Raw genomic sequence first — 20710 nt, forward strand, 5'->3', positions numbered from 1 at the left:
GAAAGCTACTCCATCTCACGTGATGATCGGACATGGTTTAGTTGATATGGATCACGTGATCACTTAGATGATTAGAGGTATGTCTATCTAAGTGGGAGTTCTTAAGTAATATAATTAATTGAACTTAAATTTATCATGAACTTAGTCCTGATAGTATTTGCATATCTATGTTGTAGATCAATTGCTCCTGTATAGCTTCCTCGTTTTATTTATGATATGTTCCTAGAGAAAACTATGTTGAAAGATGATAGTAGCAATGATGCGGACTAGGTCCGTGATCTAAGGATTATCCTCATTGCTACACAGAAGAATTATATCCTTGATGCACCGCTAGGGGACAGACCTATTGCAGGAGCAGATGCAGACGTTATGAACGTTTGGCAAGCTCGGTATAATAACTACTTGATAGTTTAGTGCGCATGCTTTATGGCTTAGAACCGAGACTTCAAAAATGTTTTGAAATCCACAGAGCATATAAGATGTTCCAAGAGCTGAAATTGGTATTTCAGACTCGTGCCCGAGTCGAGAGGTATGAGACCTCTGACAAGTACTTTGCCTACAAGATGGAGGACAATAACTCAACCAGGGAGCATGTGCTCAGATTGTCTGAGTACTACAATCACTTGAATCAAGTGGGAGTTAATCTTCCAGATAAAATAATGATTGATAGAGTTCTCTAGTCACTATGACCAAGTTACTGGAACTTCGTGATGAACTATAATATGCAAGGGATGATGAAAACGATTCCTGAGCTCTTCGTGATCCTGAAATCGACGAAGGTAGAAATCAAGAAAAGCATCAAGTGTTGATGGTTGACAAGACCACTAGTTTCAAGTAAAAAGGCAAGGGAAAAAAGGGAACTTCAAGAAGAATGGAAAGCAAGTTGCCACTCCCATGAAGAAGCCCAAAGCTAGACCGAAGCCTGAAACTGAGTGCTTCTATTACAAAGGAAATGGTCACTGGAAGTAGAACTGCCCTAGATACTTGACGAATAAGAAGGATGGCAAAGTGAACAAAGGTATATTTGATATACATGTTATTGATGTGAACCTTACTAGTGTTTATAGGAACCCCTCGGTATTTGATATTGGTTCAATTGCTAAGAGTAGTAACTCAAAACGAGATTTGCAAAATAAAGAAAGATTAATTAAGGGCGAGGTGATGATGTGTGTTGGAAGTGATTCCAAGATTGATAAGATCACCATCGCACACTCCCTTTTTCCTTCGGGATTAGTATTGGAATCTATATCTATATCTATATCTACAAGGTGGCGAGGTGGTACTAAACGCTTATCTCAGTCCGTTGCCGCGCTGCGATTTTAAGTGATTTTAAGTCCGTTGCTTTGTGCTGGGCCTCCTTTGTATCGTACAGATACATATATGGGCCAAAATTACTCATGTGGGCCTTTATAGTTTGCTAAAAATATATACAATCCTCCTTCGTATCGTATAGAGTTGAAATCATGTTTTTTGTCTTCCACGCCTGGCTATCGCAGGCCTCGCTAGCCCCGCTCTGTCCCATGCTAGAGGAGGTCGGTCAACGAGCTACGCACAAAGCGCCTTCCTGGACAACCCAAATACATAGCCACTGGGCCAGGACTTCGTTTGGGCCGCTGCACTATGCTGATCTCTCCCCTCTCGTTAGGGTTTGCCTTCCTCTCGGCGGTGGCTAGTCCACCACCGTAGAGACTTCACGTCCCCTCTCCCCTTCCCCTCCGATCTGGTGCCGGGGTGACCCTAGCCGGCAAGGGGGACGGGGGAAGGTAGGGAACCACCGCCCGCGGAAACTCTCTCTCGGGCAAGAGATAATGGATGACGGCGCTTCGGGATCGGGTTCTGCCACTTCCGATCTGGAGGCAATGATGGAAGAATTGGGACTCAATGAAGAGAATCTTCAAGATGTGGTGGTCGAGGAGGATGAACTGTCGGAGGAAGCAACAAGATGGATGGCTCTAGCACGGGTGCACACGAACAAGGTCTATAGCCGGTACTGGTTCTATAGGAACATGAGAATTGCTTGGGACTTGGCGCAAGAGGTGAAGATCCGACCCCTCGAAGAGAATTTGTACACAATGCAGTTCTCGTGCCTTGGTGACTGGGAGCGAGTAATGCAGGAGGGGCCTTGGGAGCACAAGGGGAAAGCTGTCGTGCTTGCGCATTATGATGGGTTCACCCGGCCTTCCTCGATAGCTCTCAATACAATAGATATATGGATGCAGATTCATGACTTGCCAGACGGGTATTTCCCAAAAATAAAGGCTTTGGCGGCTACGGTGGGCGAGTTCATATACGCAGAGCCAAAATCTCCAGACTTTGAAGGAAACTTCTGGAGGGTGCGGGTCAGAATTGATGTCACCAAGCCCCTTAAGAATGTTGTATCACTTGTGGTCAAAAGGAAGCAAGAGGTCGTCCGCGAGATCTTCAGGGTGAAATTTGAAAGGCTTCCGGACTGGTGCGCTGTTTGTGGCCACCTCGGTCACTTGTTCAAGGAGTGTGGGGATGGGGTTCATCAGCCAAAAGCCCTAGTTTTCAAGGACCTAAAAGCTACTTGATTCAGAGGTGCAGGTAGAGGGCCGGGAGAAGGAAGAGGATCACGAGGAGGAGGAGGCAGGGGACGTGCTGGCAGAGGTCAGGGAAGAGGTGCCCCAACGGAACAGCACGGCTTTGACGAGTATGAGAAAACTGAAGATATCAAAATGCAGGAAAGGGAGAACAACATGAAGCGAGGGGCAGCTGACGCGAAGACCTTGATGAATACTTCTGCATCTACGCATGAGACTGAACAGACTCTCCTGCTCACGGCCCCAGCGATCCCACAAAGCCCTTCCGCGAAGCAGGATCTGAAAAGAAACAAGCCCACACCATCAGCTGCGGACAAAGCGAATGGGAAGAGTTCTACAGTTAACAAACCTACTGATGCGCGTTTGGCGGGCCCCCCAAGTGGGTCGCGCCTAGCGCAATGAGTCTCCTTGTGTGGAACTGTCGTGGGGCTGGCAACCACGCGACAGTCAAAGAGCTTCGGGATATGTCGAAGCAATATGCCCCCTCTATATTATGCATTTTGGAAACTCAAATAGAGGGTACTCGTGTTGAAAATTTATCTAGCACTTTATATTTTGATAGAAGTTTTGCCGTTAGCAGTAATGGAAGGAGCGGAGGCCTTGGAATATTTTGGAATGATGCAATAAACGTTGATATTGTTGGCTACTCTGAGTATCATATAGATGTCCAGGTTGATGGTTTAATGGAATCACGAGTGAGGTTTACCTTTGTATATGGAGAAGCCCAGGTATCTGAGAGATATAAGACCTGGAACATGCTTAAAGGAATAGTGGGGACGAGTAATGGCCCTTGGGCAGTTATCGGCGATTTTAATGAAGTCCTTCAAGCACATGAGCACGATGGCGTGAACAATCGCAGCCAGGCGCAGATGGACGCCTTTCGAGATGCGCTAGATATCTGTGGGCTATCGAATATCTGTGGGACCGGGAGCATTTTGGGAATGTGAGAAGGGAGATCAGCTAATTGAAAAGCCAGCTACAGGTATGGCGCCAGATCCCAGGTCGGATGGGACCTTCCCATGCAGAAATAAAAGCTACAGATCGCCTGGTGGAATTGTATCATCGTGAAGAAATTCTCTGGAGACAGCGCGCTCACATCGAGTGGCTTAAGCACGGGGACAAAAATACATATTTTTTCCATCTTCGTGCTAGTCGACGACGCAGGAAAAATCAAATAAAATCCCTGTTGAAGGAGAATGGCCAAACCACGGAAGTCAGAGAGGAGATGGAGATGATGGCTACAACGTTCTATAAAAACCTGTACACTTCTGAAGGCGTGCATGACATGAATAGGGTCTTGGACACGGTTCCGTGCAAGGTGACGCCGGCGATGAACGAGCTTTTGAATTCACCTTATAGTCAGGATGAGGTGAAGGTGGCTTTGTTCCAAATGTTTCCCACCAAAGCACCGGGTCCGGATGGGTTCCCTGCACATTTTTTCCAACGCCAGTGGGAGGTATGCAGGGATGACATCACCAGAGTGGTACTGCAAATAGTGGAAGGGACTGAGTCAGCCGCATGCATTATTGAAACCATGCTGGTTCTAATTCCGAAGGTAAAAATCCTACCCTACTTTCACAATTCTGACCCATCAGCTTGTGCAATGTACTTTATAAAATAGCCTCAAAAGTGATTGCCAACCGTTTGAAGCAAGTACTCCCAGATATCATCTCCGAGGAACAATCCGCCTTTGTTCCGGGTAGGCTCATCTCTGACAATATTATTACAGCTTACGAGTGTTTGCACTTTATGAAAAGAAACACGGCAAAGGAACACCAATCTTGTGCACTGAAACTTGATATGATGAAGGCATATGACAGGGTGGAGTGGGAGTACCTTCAAGGTATTATGTTGAAGCTTGGCTTCTCAGAACGATGGGTTGGTATTCTGATGGGCTTGGTAAGTTCAGTCAAATTCTCGGTCTTATTTAATGGATGCAAACTTGAAGAATTCACACCCTCCAAAGGGATCCGACAGGGGGACCCGATATCACCTTACTTGTTCTTGTTGGCAGCAGAGGGCCTTTCGTGCCTGTTAATATCAAAAAGTGAGTCATCACACATGAGTGGTCTACAGGTGGCACCCAGTGCGCCACAGGTGAACCATCTCTTATTCGCAGATGACAGCCTGCTGTTCTTTAAGGCAAATAGTATGGGTGCTAACGAGGTGAGCCAGGTGTTGGACGATTATTGTCAATCTTCAGGTCAAAGAATCAATTATGGCAAGTCATCCATCTTTTTTAGTAAAGGTGTCCCTGAGAACATTCGCAATGATATTAAAGGCATCCTGAATATCCCGAATGAAACTCTCAATGATAAGTATTTGGGCATGCCGTCTGATATTGGGAGCTCGAAAAATGGAGCCTTTAAGTATCTTAAAGATCGCCTTTGGAGCAAGATACAAAGTTGGATAGCCAGCACTATGTCCACTGCGGGAAAGGAAGTCCTTGTCAAAGCGGTTGCCCAGGCGGTTCTGGTCTACTCTATGTCTTGCTTCAGACTACCGTGGGGGCTCTGCGAACACCTAAACATGCTGATTAGGAAATTTTGGTGGGGAAGTAAACAGGGGCAACGCAAACCACATTGGGTTTCATGGAAATCTATGACACAACCAAAGAGTATGGGAGGACTTGGATTCAAGGACTTTGAGCTTTTTAATTTGGCCATGCTTGCCCGACAAGCTTGGCACCTTCTCCAGAATCCCAACACTTTGAGTGCTCGACTTTTGAAAAGCATTTACTTTCCCAACGCAGATATCCTCAATGCCAACCTGGGAAATCACCCTAGTCAAATATGGAGAGCCATTATAGATGGGCGTGACACTTTGCAGCAAGGCATTATAAAAAGAATAGGCAATGGCCTCACAACTCATATATGGCATGAGAATTGGCTACCGAGAACCGAGATGATGTGCCCGTATGGCTGTCTGACACCAAACATGCCAACTGTTGTGGCTGAGCTGCTGAATCCTATGAGTGCCACATGGAACGTGGAGCGCGTGCGGGAAACTTTCTTGCCCCTAGATGTTCCGGTCATCTTGGGTATCCCATTGTGTACGCGCAATGTTGATGATTTCTGCAGCTGGAACTACGAGAGGAATGGAGTTTTCTCGGTTAAATCTGCATATAATATGCTTGTCTCGACGAGGAACAGAAGAGAAGCTTGGTTGTATGGGACGGCAAGCTCGTCAGGCAGTAGAGCTGAGGGAGCATGGAAATCCTTATGGCGAACGCGGGTTCCTGGCAAAATCCGCATGTTCCTATGGAGGCTAGCCAAGCAGTCCTTGCCGACCGAGGACGTACGCTGTCACCGCCATATGACGAACGACAGCTCGTGTGGGCTTTGCGGAGGTGCAGATTCATGGCGCCACTCCTTGCTTGAATGTACCTCCTCACGATGCACTTGGGCATTGGTTGATGAGGATATGGCGATGAACCTTGTTGCGAACGCTGAACCTTCGGCCAAAAACTGGCTGTTCACACAACTAGAAGCTCTGCCGCATGAGATGTTCGTCAAACTGGCAGTAACCTTATGGGCGATTTGGACATCGCGACGGAAGGCTATTCATGAAGGAATTTTTCAGAGCCCACATGCCATCTTCTCGTTCATTAACAGATTCTTGGAAGAGCTAGCTTTGCTAGGGGAGAGCCGGCATGTCCAACATGTAGCGGCTCAGCCACCTCCAGCAAGAAGTGCAGCGAGACGACCACGAGCCCCACCTCCTCAATATATAAAGTTCAACGTTGATGCTGGAATCAGGAGGGGTAGAAGAGGATCGGCAGCCGCGGTGTGCCGTGATAATGAAGGAAATTATCTGGGTAGTTCAGCTATTGTGATTTCTGGAGTGGACGATCCGGCGACAATGGAGATGATTGCATGCCGTGAGGCACTATGTCTAGCTGAAGATCTCCAAGTTAATCAATTTGTCGTTGCCAGCGACTCCAAGCAAGTGGTCCAGGACATCAACCAGGGTACTTTGTGCAATTCTGCAGCTATTACCAACGAAGTCAGGGCTAGAGCTCTATCTTTTTCGTGTAAATTTATTTTTGAAGGTCGTGCCAACAACTATGAGGCACATAGATTAGCTAGGTTTTCCCTTAATCTGGCCTCGGGTCGTCATGTGTGGCTGGGCCAGCCCCATGACACAACTTGTATCCCACCCTCTGTGGACTTTGATGAATAAATTTTGGACAAACCCTCAAAAAAGAAGTAATCCCTTCCTGTACGATCGAAAAAAAGGCAGGTCTTAACCTTGTCTGACTCTGCATCAAAATAACACCAAAAAGGTATACATTGGAACTGGAAAGTGGACACGCTTATAAAAAGGAATCCAATCCAAATCCTACTAAGAGAGCTACAAGAGTCCGAAGCCTACTTGAGATAAGGTACAGTTGGTACTACAAATACACCCATATGTCCACGTTGATTCTCACACAATCCCGTTCTTTGGTTCAATTAACCAGAGCCAGTTTCACACGTGCCTTGTGAACTACCTTCAGTTCAAGTAAGTTGTTTGGCAAGTCAGGTTTACATCAGGTACTTTTCTTATCCATTTCCATGTATGACAAATTTTCATCCCGTTTACATTAAATAGAGCCAAAGGCCCATCCTTGGCAGTAGTATGTTAATTTGACAGAACATATAACTTAGGCCAATGACTTATGATGAAGATAGCAGAAACGATTACTATCAGGCAGTCTGTTTCTTCTATGAGAAAGGAAAAGTAAACTGACACAAATATATATTGAACTTCTAGCAGATATAGCCATACCAAATTCTCCTCTTTTTCAGTCTGGGTTGTTTGCTCTGTCTGTGCGCGCTGCTCAACTCACCTATATGCCCCTACACCCTGATCAGAACATGTGCAACAGATCATTGGTCAATGATACTGAAAATAACAATTCAGACTTGCAGGACATTCTATTTCTGCTATGAAAAAGGGAGGGCAAACAATATCAATACAGTCTCTACAGCCTCAAAGATTTCCCCACAAGAAATATATAATTCCTTTGTTTGCATTTCACTTGGTAATGTCAAAGTTGTTTGAAGAATATAAATAAATAACAATTTCTTATAATTGAAAACTCTCATGCAGGCAGGCATTTTTGACAATCTTCGGTAATGGATGCTAAGGAACAAAGAAGAAAAAGAGACAGAGAGCGTTATGCACAGATGACCGATGAAAAGAGGCAGGAGCAACTCAAAAAAACGCCATGAAGCCTATCAAAAACAGAAAGAAAAAATAGCAGAGCACAATGCACAGATGACCGATGAAAAAAAAACAGGAAAAATCTCAAAAAGCGTCGTGAAGCCTATCAACAAAAGAAAGAAAAAATATGCGCCCAACAAAGGCAGATATATGCAAATATGCAGCCAGCACAAAAGAAAGCTAGAATAGAAAATATAAATGAGTTGAAGCACAACACAGCAAGCAAAGACTCAATTGCGATGGAGAACCCTGCATATATCGCAACCGAATAGGAAGCTAATACTTCTATCTTTCCTGTAAAACACAAAAAACACGTGAAGCCAGGAGAAAGACAAGCATTGCTACACCGTCGTAACGAAGAATTCACGACAAGACGGTCGAAAACTGCTTCTGAAGACGCTTCCATGACGGAAACCGGCAACGATGACACAGAACCTCTACAGCAACCAGAAGTCGTGATTTACGGTAATACCCTAAATTTTATACAATAGGCTGTCATTCAAAATAGATATACACATGTCTGTACAACTAATCATCATTTCTGGACAGACATACCCTCATCAATGTTTCCAAGCATCAAAGAAGCAGATGCCCCAACACAGACATCTACTGTAGCTTCGTGGGAAGACATTCCCTCTTCAATATTGCCAACAATTAAAGTAAATGCATGAATACAGTCATTATATAATGATGACCACGGTAAGATTACCAATATCATATATACTATTATGCAATACAAAAAATTATATGTATGTATGTGTATAACAATAAAAAATTACTACACAGGTAATGATGACGTAATATGTGAGAGAGATGCAAGCATCAAAGTGGTAGATGCACCAACACAATCAATTTACAATGAGGATCACGGTGATGATAAAGTCATATTTGTAGAAGACACAAACGAGTATGTATACATGTTTTCAGGGCAAGGTATGCTCAATACAATTTAAATATATTTGCATCATTATATTAACCCTATGCTAATTTTTTGATGCTACAAATCAAAACAGAATGGGAAAGAGAAGTGGAAATCGAAATCACAGAAGATGATGAATTTCACAACTCCGACCCGTATGATTTCGTCTATAGCAACATACCGAAGAACACACATGTGCTCAAAATGGTACCAAATTGCAGCTTCTGCCATGCAACAAAATTCAAGTATGAAACTAGAGAAAATGGCTTCTATACCACTGAGACAAGCATCAATTGCTCATTTGCCATCGAACAAAGCTCCAGTGCTCATATACCAGACACAAACGAATTCTAGTGCTTATTTGCCATCGCCATTAGTCCATCGTTAGAATCTCTACGTTTTCCTGTCAGTCAATCTGAGAATTCCAATTTTACCCTCGTCTTATCTCTTCTCTTAGAATAGAAAAAAAACAGAAAAATCAACGCACACCACACCACCCGACCAGTTCACGCACGCAGTTCACGCACGCAAACAGCAGCGGCCATGGCGGAACCGCCGCCGCCGCTGCTCCCCCAGCGCATGCCCCTCCTCCCCCTCCCGTTCCCTCAGGCTAACTACTCCTCGAAGGATCCGCCGCTCCCCCAGCCTTTGCCGATGCCGAAGGTTCCGCCGCTCCCCGAGCCCTAGCCTATGGAGGCACCGCCGACGGCGCCGCTCCCCCAGCCCCAGCCTCCGCCGCCTCCCGTCGTGGCCCTGCTTCCCTCCCTCCCGACCTCCGCGGCTTCAACTGCCTTAGCCCAACTAGCAGCACCGACCTCTCCCCGCGACCATGTCGCGCAGAACCCTAGAATCGGGGATTCCAGCGATGTGGAGAGCGGGTCAGGGATGTCCACGGTCGAGGCCCTCCAAGAGATCATTCCGTACGTGGGCACACTCGCTGCAGCTCCTCTGCCCCAAGTTTCCAAGCTCCATGAGGAGGACGGCGTGGCTGACGAATGCGGCTCCACCTCTCTCTCTCATATTTGTGCTAGGTAATTTTTCAGTCTGTCTATTTTTGCTAAAGTTTTAGATAGGAGCATACAAATATTGATATGGTTTCATCATCCACAGGATGATCCAATCATGTACTTACACGGTAGAGGTGAAGATTTGTGGCGGTGGAACCGAAATCTGTGGGGATTCTACATTTACTTGGGATATTGTTGAGGGTAGTAGCTCAAGCTTGAAGGATCTAGTGGCTTCCATTGCTGGAACTTTTCCACTATTTTCAGTGGAGAATATAATTCTTGAGTACGTTGACTCTATTAGTGGCAACAATATTTGTGTGTCAAATGATGAAGAATGCCTGAAAATGTAGTCTTTTCATCAAAATAGAAGCGGTAATCTGATCATCAAACAATCTGACCCAAGTGATAGTGTTGATGTGCATTTTACTCCATTGAATCAAACACCATCTATAGCACTGCCTAGTCAAGCAAGTAATGTAAATGATGAAGCTAAAGTATGCCTTATGGATACATATCTTGCAAATCCACATGAAGAATATGAACATGTCGGTGTAGATGAGGAGGACCAATACTCAATTGATAGTGCTGGTTCAGATAGTGATGATGAGCTCGGAGAAAAAAAGATATACCAAATAGTGAGCATGCAGAGGATAGCAGCGATGACGAGGAGTGGGTTACGGAAGATGCTAGACCAGATGTTATTCCAGAAATAGTGTATGATAAAGAAAACCCACCAATGCATGTTGGTGCAAAGTATCCTAATATTGAAGAGTTTAGGTTGGCAATTGCTACGTATGCCATAAAGAAATAGTTTGATTTTCAAGTTGACAAAAGTGAGCCTACACGATTCAGGGCTCATTGTCGCGAGTCTAAAGATTGCACATGGAGAATTCATGTTGGGAGGTTGGATGATGGAGAAACTATGGAGGTATATATTTTAGTTAGTTGCATACTCTAGCTGTTATTAAATGGAGTTGACTCTATTTTCTTACCCATTACAATTTATTGCAGGTCAAGGTTCATTTGGAGAAGCACACATGTGCTAGTACAAAGAAAAAAAAGGAGCAGCATAATGCTTCAAAGGCATGGGTGTGTGAGAAAGTCATGGACTGCATAAAAGAAGATCCTAGTGTTCGCCAAAAGGAGTTACAAAGGAGGCTACATGACAAGTACAAGATCGAGATCAATTATACAAAAGTATTCAGGGGCAAAGGGCTAGCAATGGCTAAGTTGTTTGGTGATTGGGATGAGTCTTTTGACAAGCTGTATGCCTGGAAAGCGGAGGTTGAGAAGAGGTCTCCTGGAAGCATAGTTGCGATTGACCACATGGAGTATGATCAGAAAAAGTATTTTATACGGATGTTTGTTGGATTGAAGCCTCTCTGTGATGGACTCTTGGCTGGATGCAGACCTTACTTGGCGATAGACAGCACTCATTTGACAGGCAAGTATAGAGGCCAGTTAGCTATTGCTTGTGCTATTGATGGGCACAATTGGCTATACCCTGTAGCATATGGAGTTATTGATGCGGAAACTACTGAAAGTTGGGTGTGGTTTATGGAGAAGCTTCGTGAGGCTATTGGCTCTCCCCCTGGCCTAGCCATATGTTCAGATGCAGGTAAAGGGATTGACACTGCAATTGAAAAGGTGTTTGAGTATGCAGAACATAGGGAATGCATGCGACACTTGGTTGTGAACTTCAAAAAAAAGTTTCATGGCAAAGTTTTTGATGATCATTTGTGGCCAGCTGCTTATTCATGGACTCCTCGCGCTTTTGACTATCACATGGCAGCCATAGAGCAGAAAAGGGCTGCTGCGATTACATACTTAAAGAAGTACCACAGCACGATATGGTCAAGGAGCAAATATTCATGTTCCTCAAAGTGGATTATGTGACAAATAATTTGGCCGAGTGTTTCAACAACTGGATCCACAAGCACAAAGGTTTGATGTTGTTTCAGCTCATGGACAAGATCAGGAGGAAGATTACCGTTAAGCATGAGAAGAGGAGAAGGGTTGCTAGGAAATTGCAAGGTCGACGTATACTTCCAAGTGTCATGAATGAGCTGAATGAAAAAAGTAGGGGGCTAGACATTGAATATGAGAGAATAGATGACATGATTGCAGAGGTTGCCGAGTGTGCTGCGCTGGGTGGCAAGCGCCACATTACTGATCTATCAAATAGGACATGCACATGCCGGGCATTTCAAGTCTCTGGGAAGCCTTGCAAACATGCAATCAACTTTATTACTGGAATTAGGGGAGTCACCATAGCAGATTTTGTTGATGACTATTACAGCGTTGCCAAGTTCACTGCAGCTTATGCCCATGTTCTTCCTGGCCTGACCGACATGTCTCAATGGCCAAGTGTGAACAAAGATTTCATTTTGAATCCCCCAATCCTTAGGAGGGCCCCTGGGAGGCCAAAAGTACAGAGGCATAAAAGTGGTGCCGAGAATAGCAAAGGCAAGGGAAATAAAGGCCAGCACCAATGTCCAATTTGCAAGGCCTATGGACATAGATGGCAAAGCTGTAAAGATGCTGCTCCGGAAGCACTAGCTGCCTATGCTGAAGTAGCAAAGCAAAAAAAGGTAGTGCTTGCTTCAATATTACTGTTTTCATCATACTCTTGTCCTAATGATGCTAATATGTGAAACTAATGCAGGGACAAAAGAAAGAACAAACCCATTACAAAGGCTGTTCTTCCATGTTCAATTGAAACTGAAACTGCACTGCCTCTACTTCTATGTCCGAGTGATGCAATTGAAGACAATGTCGCCAAGTCGAAATCATCAAAGACTACCTCTAAATCTACAAGGTATGAAAGCTACACAATCTTCAATGAAATGTTTCTTTGACAATGTGTAAGTTAGCAACGTATATTCTGCGAGGATCATCATAGTATGTAATCTGATGTTTTAATGTAGATCAAAGGCCATATCTGTTGCGCCTGACAGCCCTGCAATGGGCACTCGAAGCACGAGGAGTGTTGCACCTGACAGCCCTGCAATGAGCACTCGAAGCAAGAAGCTGAAACTGTGATATTCAGCAAAATTTCACATATTATTTACATATCGCAACTCTTCATGTCTAATTTATCTATAGACTTTGCTTATGTGAACAACCTACTCTCGGTTGTGGTCTTTTGGTAGGGATGGAAACTTGAGTTTACTTATGCATGACTGAATTTGGTGTTTGCTGAATGGTTTCTAAATGATGTGAACTTTGATGAGTAATATTCTGTAGCTGAAGTATATATATGCTGATACTGTTATCTGTGCACTGTTGTTTTGCTGAAATGCTGAAATTACAGGCAAAATGTTGTCAGTTTTTTCCTAGATATGTTCTCCCATTGTTGCTTATTTGCCACTGAGGGCAAACAAGTCATTTTGGCCTCTGAAAACAGTGAGCTAACGTTGTTCTAACAGCCAGTGGCATATGAGCACTAGAATTCGTTTGTTACTGGTATATGAGCACTGGAGCTTTGTTCGATGGCAAATGAGCAGTTGATGCTTGTCTCGGTGGTATAGAAGCCATTTTCTCATGAAACTAAGGGGCTATGCTGCAGAAAAGGAAATATAAGGCTAGCCAATCTAGATACACCACCTGAGCTCAGGAGACTTTGGACAAGCAACGACTCTGATGCAAGACATTTTCGAAACAATATAAGATTTTTCAATGGACACTTCTCGTTTACTACTTTATACTGCAACCTTGATAAAGAAACAACCGACATACGAACAGCTGGTATATACACGTTTCGAGCACATGGTCAAATCTACCATAATATACACTAATTCAGTAACAGTCACTCAGATCCAAAGCATCTGGAGCTATACTTCTATGATGATGATCCAAGCTTGGAGCATCAGTACCGCCGTTGCCGCGAGGAAATGTACGAGCAAGACAAGCAGGTGATTCGAATAATAACCGACATTCTACGTTATAACCCATACTCTCAACAGTTCAGGAGTTTGGGACAAGCCCAGAACCTTGAGGACTACAGACTCATATTGAACCTTGACCAAAGATTGGACCAGAGAACTTACAATGCACCAATCAATTCAGAGGTAGCTGCAGTGTGGATTGAACGAAATGAAAGAAGAGATACTTATGACAAGAATGTAATACTACATGGGAACAACAACAAAATAGAGCACATTCGATCATATTATGGGTGTTATGATCCATTGTCGTACCCTCTATTCTTTCCAAGAGTTGAACTGGGTTGGCATAGGAAAATCCCAAAGAAGGATACACGAGAGGAAGCTATTGATGCTGATGATGTCCATGATGATGATGAACCAGGTAAATTTTCAGACATTGTTCTATCCAAAATTCAATTTACATATATCAAACATTCCTACATATGCAACTAACTTTCCATGTTCCAATATTTGCACAGATTCAGTCAATGGCCTATCGGTAACGATGAAAGAATACTATTGCTATAAATTGCATACACGACCAAACATATTCAACCCAACATTGCATGGCGAACGACTTTTCCAGCAGTTTGCTGTAGATACATACGTCAAGATTGAAAGCTCTAGACTAGATTACATCTGGCATCATCAAAAGGAAATAAGGGCAGATCTATACCAAGGCCTTCTAGACAGCATTCAAGCTGGAGAAGAAAAGGGAAACGCAGTCGGAAAACAGAGAGTACTTGCATCATCATTTATTGGAGGACCACGCGATAAACTTCGCCGGTATCTAGATGCTATGGCTTTGGTTAGAAAATATGGAAAGCCAGACATATTCCTCACAATGACCTGCAACCCCAATTGGGACGAGATCACACGTGAACTACAATCCGGGCAAACACCACAAGATCGCCCAGATATTGTAGTTCGTGTTTTTAGGGCGAAGCAAGAAGAAATGAAGAAGCAACTATTTCAGAAGGCCATTCTCGGAAAGGTTATACATATGTTGTAGAGTTCCAAAAGAGGGGTTTGCCACATGCTCACTTTTTGCTGATCATGACCAGAAAATATAAGTACACATGTCCAGAACAGTATGACAAAATCATCTCCGCTGAGCTCCCTAACAAGCACAAGTACCAAAGCTCTACAAAATGGTAATCAAACATATGATGCATGGCCCTTGTGGTGCATTGAATAAATTATGTCCATGCACAAAGAATCGTCCGTCATGCAAGAACAATTATCCAAGGCCATTTACCCAAACTACGATTCAAGGCAAGGACTCCTACCCAATATATAGGAGACGCAATGATGGTCGGACTGAAATGGTCCGATATTGCAAACTGGATAACAGGTGGGTGGTTCCTTATAACCCCTATCTATTAAGGATGTTCAACTGCCACATAAATGTTGAGATATGCTCAAGCATTAAAGCCGTTAAGTACCTGTTCAAGTACATCTACAAGGGTCATGATCGAGCATCTATATCTGTAATTGACAAAGCAAAAGAAGCCGAAATCGACGAGATCCAACAATACCGAGACGCACGCTGGGTGACGCCACCAGAAGCACTGTGGAGAATATATGGCTTCGAACTAAGAAAAATGCACCCGCCAGTCTTGCAACTACAGCTGCATCTCCCAAATATGCACATGGTTTCATATCATGGCAAAGAGAAAATAAAGAATGTTATCAACCGTGAAGGCACAGAAATATCAATGTTGACAGCGTACTTTCATGCAAATAGCTTACATGAGAAAGCACGAGGCATACTGTACAGAGACTTTCCGGAATATTATACTTGGCAAACACACGGGAAGTTTTGGCAAGAGAGAAAACGGGCCGCTCTGTTCCAGGTTGGCAGAATCATCTCAGCACACCCAGCTGAAGGAGAACGATACTATCTTCGAGTTCTCCTAAACCATGTGACAGGCGCCACTAGCTAGGAAGACCTAAGAACAGTCGAAGGACAACTAATGCCAACCTTCCGTGAAGCTGCAGAAAAACGGGGGCTCATTGAGGCAGACAACACATTGGATGACTGCATGACAGAAGCGCAGTTGTTTCAAATGCCATCATCGCTACGAAGGCTATTGGCGACAATCCTGGTGTTTTGCGAGCCCAGCGATGTCCGTAGCCTCTAGAACAAACACCTCGAGTCAATGTCAGAAGACTACATCAGAAACTGCAAATGCAAGCACACGGTCGAACAGATGGTGCTTAGAAATATCAGAGACATGTTGCACTCAATGGGAAAAGACATAAAATCATTTCCTCTTCTAGAGATCGAGAAACAACATGAGATGACAGACGACGTACCTAGGGAGATCATCGAGGAGACCTCGATCGAGGTGAACCTAGAGGACGCATCTTTACATAGAAACCTAAACAACGAGCAAAGAAAGGCCTATGATGAAATCCTACATGCAATTGACTGCCAAAGAGGAGGCATATTCTTTGTCGATGGACCAGGAGGCACAGGAAAAACTTTTCTTTACAGGGCACTCCTGGCCACAATATGCGGACAAGGCAAGATTGCTGTGGCGACGGCCACTTCCGGTGTTGCTGCTTCCATAATGCCTGGAGGGAGGACCGCACACTCAAGGTTCAAGATTCCACTAAAAATAGACGATGGAGCTATTTGTGGATTCACAAAACAAAGTGGGACAACCAAGCTACTTCAAGCAGCATCACTAATAATCTGGGACAAAGCATCTATGACTAAGAGGCAGACAGTGGAGGCGCTAGACAAAAGCATGTGAGACATAATGGACAGACCAGATCTTCCATTTGGTGGTAAAACAGTCGTATTTGGAGGAGACTTTAGGCAAGTGCTCCCCGTTGTTCGAAAGGGAACAAGAGCCCAGATAGTAGATGCATCACTACGCGGGTCCGAGCTTTGGAATTCCATGCGTCAATTGAAGCTTGTGCACAACATGAGGGCTCAAAACAACAAGTGGTTCGCAGAATACCTACTACGCATTGGAAACGGAACCGAGACAAATGATGATACTGAAATACTTCTACCTGCAAGTATATGCGTGCCAAATAAGACGGATGATAATGGCCTGTATAGACTCATCGACAGTATCTACGAAACGGACAATGCTTCCCTAAAAGATCCAAAAGACATCACGTCAAGAGCAATTTTATCCACAAGGAACAACTCCATAGACAAAATAAACCTAAAAATGATTGATCGCTTCAAAGGAGAGGAGATGGTGTACCACAGCTTCGACTCTGTAGAAGACGACCCACATAACTACTATCCACTAGAATTCCTAAACACCCTCACCCCAAATGGACTGCCTCCACATATGCTAAAGCTGAAAATAAATTGTCCAATCATACTACTAAGGAACATCGACCCCGCTAATGGACTCTACAATGGCACAAGATTGGTCGTACGTGGATTCCAGAAATATGCAATTGATGCAGAGATTGTAGTAGGTCAGCACTCTGGAATGCGAGTTTTCTTGCCATGGATACCATTATGCCCATCTGATGACGACATGTTTCCATTCAATTTCAAGAGGAAACAATTTCCAGTGAGGCTAAGTTTTGCAATGACAATAAACAAATCACAAGGTCAGACAATACCAAATGTCGGCGTCTACCTGCCTGAACTGGTTTTCTCGCATGGTCAACTATATGTCGCTCTTTCTAGAGCGACCGTGACATCAAACATAAAAGTATTAACAGGAACACATGATGAGAACAAGGGGACGGATAAGAAGATCAGTGCAGGAGACACAGACACAAAGGAGAACAAGAAGAAGGAGAAGAAGACAGGAAATAATAAGAAGATCGGTACAAAACGCACAAACACAAAAGAGGACAAAAAGAAGAATAATTAAACAATCGGTACAAAGGGTCATACACAGAAAATATTGTCTACACAAAAGTCCTCACCAAATAGGTAATGCAACCTCTGAAATCTTTTTCAAAATTTGTAGGTTAATTTACTAACAACTTACACATTTAAGTTTTACATTGCATTGCTAATTTTCTAACCTTAAATTCATTATTTTAATTCTACAGAACCATTGATTCTACATAACAATCCAAAAGTCAACTTCGGAGTTGGAATTCAAAACTACTTCAGCATCTTCAAGGAGCATATCTTCATGTCTTCAACCAATCACTCATTCATAGTTTTTTCTTTATGATGTGTCCAATTACTACATGGATTAAATTTTGACCACATTGATGGTCTCCATTATGATTGTGCAAACTATGTGTGCAAATTCAGAATCTCTGAGAGTGTATACTTGAATTTGCAATTTGCAGTCCTTCTTTCATACTATATTGTGGCTCTGGATTGTTGTATCAACCAGACTGATATGAACCTACTATGTGAAGACGAGGCTGATGCTTTTGGTTTGCTACTAGCATTGGTTTAAAATTTGTTCAAACACTACACGGTGTTATTCATACCTAGAGCATGCAAAGAAGTTAGTGTGCTTCAGACAGGCAGACGGGCCAGCAGAAACAAAACATTTAAAAGATAACAAAACAGATCACATATATTCAAGAGAAACTTACTCCAAGATTAGACAAAACGAGAACATGATCAGATCAGATTCTAATTTTTAAGTGATTCTAAAACGACCCTAATGCTAACCTAGACTACTGATAGTTATTACACATATAGTTCAACTGTGAAGCAGCAACACTACCAAAGAAACAAAACTAAAAAATATACAGACATTAAAGCATTGAGAAGAAGAAATTTCATTGTTTTCAATATAGTAAGGAGGCTGCTCACGAATAGTGAAAAGAGAATGGTGGTGTTCTAATACCTGGACTGTTGCTACGTCACAGTGTCAAGCAAAGCATTGGAGGCATAGCTGTTTGACTTTAGCCTTGTTAGCTTTGCTTCAAAGTATACCAAAGTCTTTGCACAAATCACAATTACAGTTGAATCCAAAACCTAAGTAAGCAAAGTGTGAACAATTAGAATAACCTAACTACTAAGTACCATAACAATGATGAGAAATTATGACAATAAATTCTGAAAAGATCCTGATGAACAAACCTCCCATTTCGTGAGTGTATCAAGGGGATAAATCCTTAGGGTCCTGCGTGTACTGGGATCAACCATAGGGATTCCATCCAGACAAATCTGCAGTATGAAAAGCTGACACCTATATAAATTATCAAATTGGTATAGAAAGCACTTGCGCTTTACATTCTAGGAAGCACTAATTTTGCATCCACATAAACAATTAATCCTGGACCAGCCTACCCATACATACAAGATAAGCACAAACAATTAGCGAGGAATCGAGATACCTTGCCGCCGCCGTACCCTGCGCGCCGTACAGCTCCGCCCGGACGACGGCAATAGTCAATAGAGTAGATCAAGGGAATACCGACGGGGTTAGCCCAAATATAAGATCATGGTGGGGAGAGGAAGCGGCGGGCAGAGCCATAGGGGGGGTAGAATGTGCTGGGCGATGTCGTGGCGGGAGAGGACGAAGCATCCGACTGCGTGTCGGGGAGAGGAGGCCGTGGGGAGAGCTTCCGCCAGCCGGCGCCTCGCGCCGACGGCGGACACGAAGGGAAGCGCCGGCCTAACGAGTACAGTGAAAGGAAGCGAGCGGCGTCGTGGTGGTATCGCCGCTGTGCGACAGCAGGAGGACGGTGAGCTGAGGCAGAGGGGAGTGAGTCCGCCGCGTGCAGGAGGCTCTCGAGCAGATCGGGGAGACAGAGCGAGGCTAGACTGAGCAGAAGAGTGCCGGCGCTGGGGACAGAGCAATGGAAGAGGCTTTTTTTAGGGATAGCAATGAAAGAGGCTGGCGTTGAGGGTGTGCCGACTACGTATAGTGGGCTTAAAGAAAGATGGGCCGGGGCTGCCTCTTCAGTGCGTTTCTCTTTTTTATTTTTTTCACTATTTTATGGTTACTCACACAAAAACAATTTTAGTTTCAGCATATAGAATTTTTTCTGACTGGGATTTAACAGAGGTTCAAACATTTCGAAGTTTTACAAACTTTCATGAGAACTGAGTTGGAATTATCACATATTAATATCTCATCATCACAAGTCATAATTAAATCTTATTATTCTCATCTGTTTATTGAGAAATATTCATAACTTTTTCTGAGAATGCGTGTGTTACGTGTACCAAGTCCTTTATGTTTTGTCCAAGCCAAAACGGTGCAAAAAAGTTACAATTAAAATTGTCAGTCGTAGTAAAATAAATGTATTTAAAAATATTTCAAATTTCAAATAATATTTACGAAAATAAAAAAGTAGTGTTATTCTGAACTTTAAAAAAATTGAAAGACCATTCCATGCACCACTACATTTCATCGGATGAAAGTGCGGACCTGAAATACATCCTGACAAACGATGTTAGGGAGGCTTTTATTGAAAACTCATACTCAAGGATACATGTTTACCGACTCTCGTCAAAATTGAATATAAGAAGTGTTGCGGAACGACACAAGGAATGAGTTCTACTAATTTTATCGCCCGTTGCAACGCACGGACATTTGTACTAGTTAAATAAATGTTATTTGATGTTTGCGTTGAGCGTAAATATGATTGGATCATGTTTATTGCGATACGATTATTCATTTAAATCAGAGAATTATTGTTGTTCTCTTTACATGAATAAAACCTTCTATGGTCTTACATCCAATGTAAATGGTTTACTGAATCTCGATCACATTGATACACATAATATTGATGCCAAAAGATGCAAAGTTAATAATGATAGTGCTACTTATTTGTGGCACTGCCATTTAGGTCATATTGGTATAAAGCGCATGAAGAAACTCCATACTGATGGGTTTTTGGAATCACTTGATGTCTGCGAACCATGCCTCATGGGCAAGATAACTAAGACTATGTTCTCTGGAACAATGGAGCGAGCAACTAACTTATTGGAAATAATACATACTAATGTATGCGGTCCGATAAGTGTTGAGGCTCGCGGCGAGTATCATTAGTTTCTGAGATTCACAGATGATTTGAGCAGATATATGCATATCTATTTAATGAAACATAAGTCTGAAACATTTGAAAAATTTAAAGAATTTCAGAGTGAAGTAGAAAATCATCATAACAAAAAGATAAAGT

The 20710-nt window shown here is 43.2% G+C and overlaps 1 long non-coding RNA gene across 3 annotated transcripts; it reads right to left on the reverse strand.

Moving 5' to 3' along the window:
• Positions 1–3645: 3645 nt before the first annotated feature.
• On the reverse strand, positions 3646–19384 carry LOC119270084. Of its 3 annotated transcripts, XR_005133917.1 has the most exons (6): positions 18917–19384; positions 18660–18746; positions 18424–18554; positions 7332–7409; positions 4398–4592; positions 3646–4047 (listed from the first exon to the last, which is right to left on the reverse strand). It is a non-coding gene; the product is annotated as an uncharacterized LOC119270084 (long non-coding RNA). The 3 variants fall into 3 exon arrangements; XR_005133918.1 differs by lacking the exon at positions 4398–4592; XR_005133916.1 differs by lacking the exons at positions 3646–4047; positions 4398–4592 and having other exon boundaries at positions 7008–7409.
• Between the last annotated feature and the right edge of the window lie 1326 nt (positions 19385–20710).

The sequence above is a fragment of the Triticum dicoccoides genome, chromosome 3A (genome assembly GCF_002162155.2).
Source record: "Triticum dicoccoides isolate Atlit2015 ecotype Zavitan chromosome 3A, WEW_v2.0, whole genome shotgun sequence".
Lineage (NCBI taxonomy): Eukaryota > Viridiplantae > Streptophyta > Magnoliopsida > Poales > Poaceae > Triticum > Triticum dicoccoides.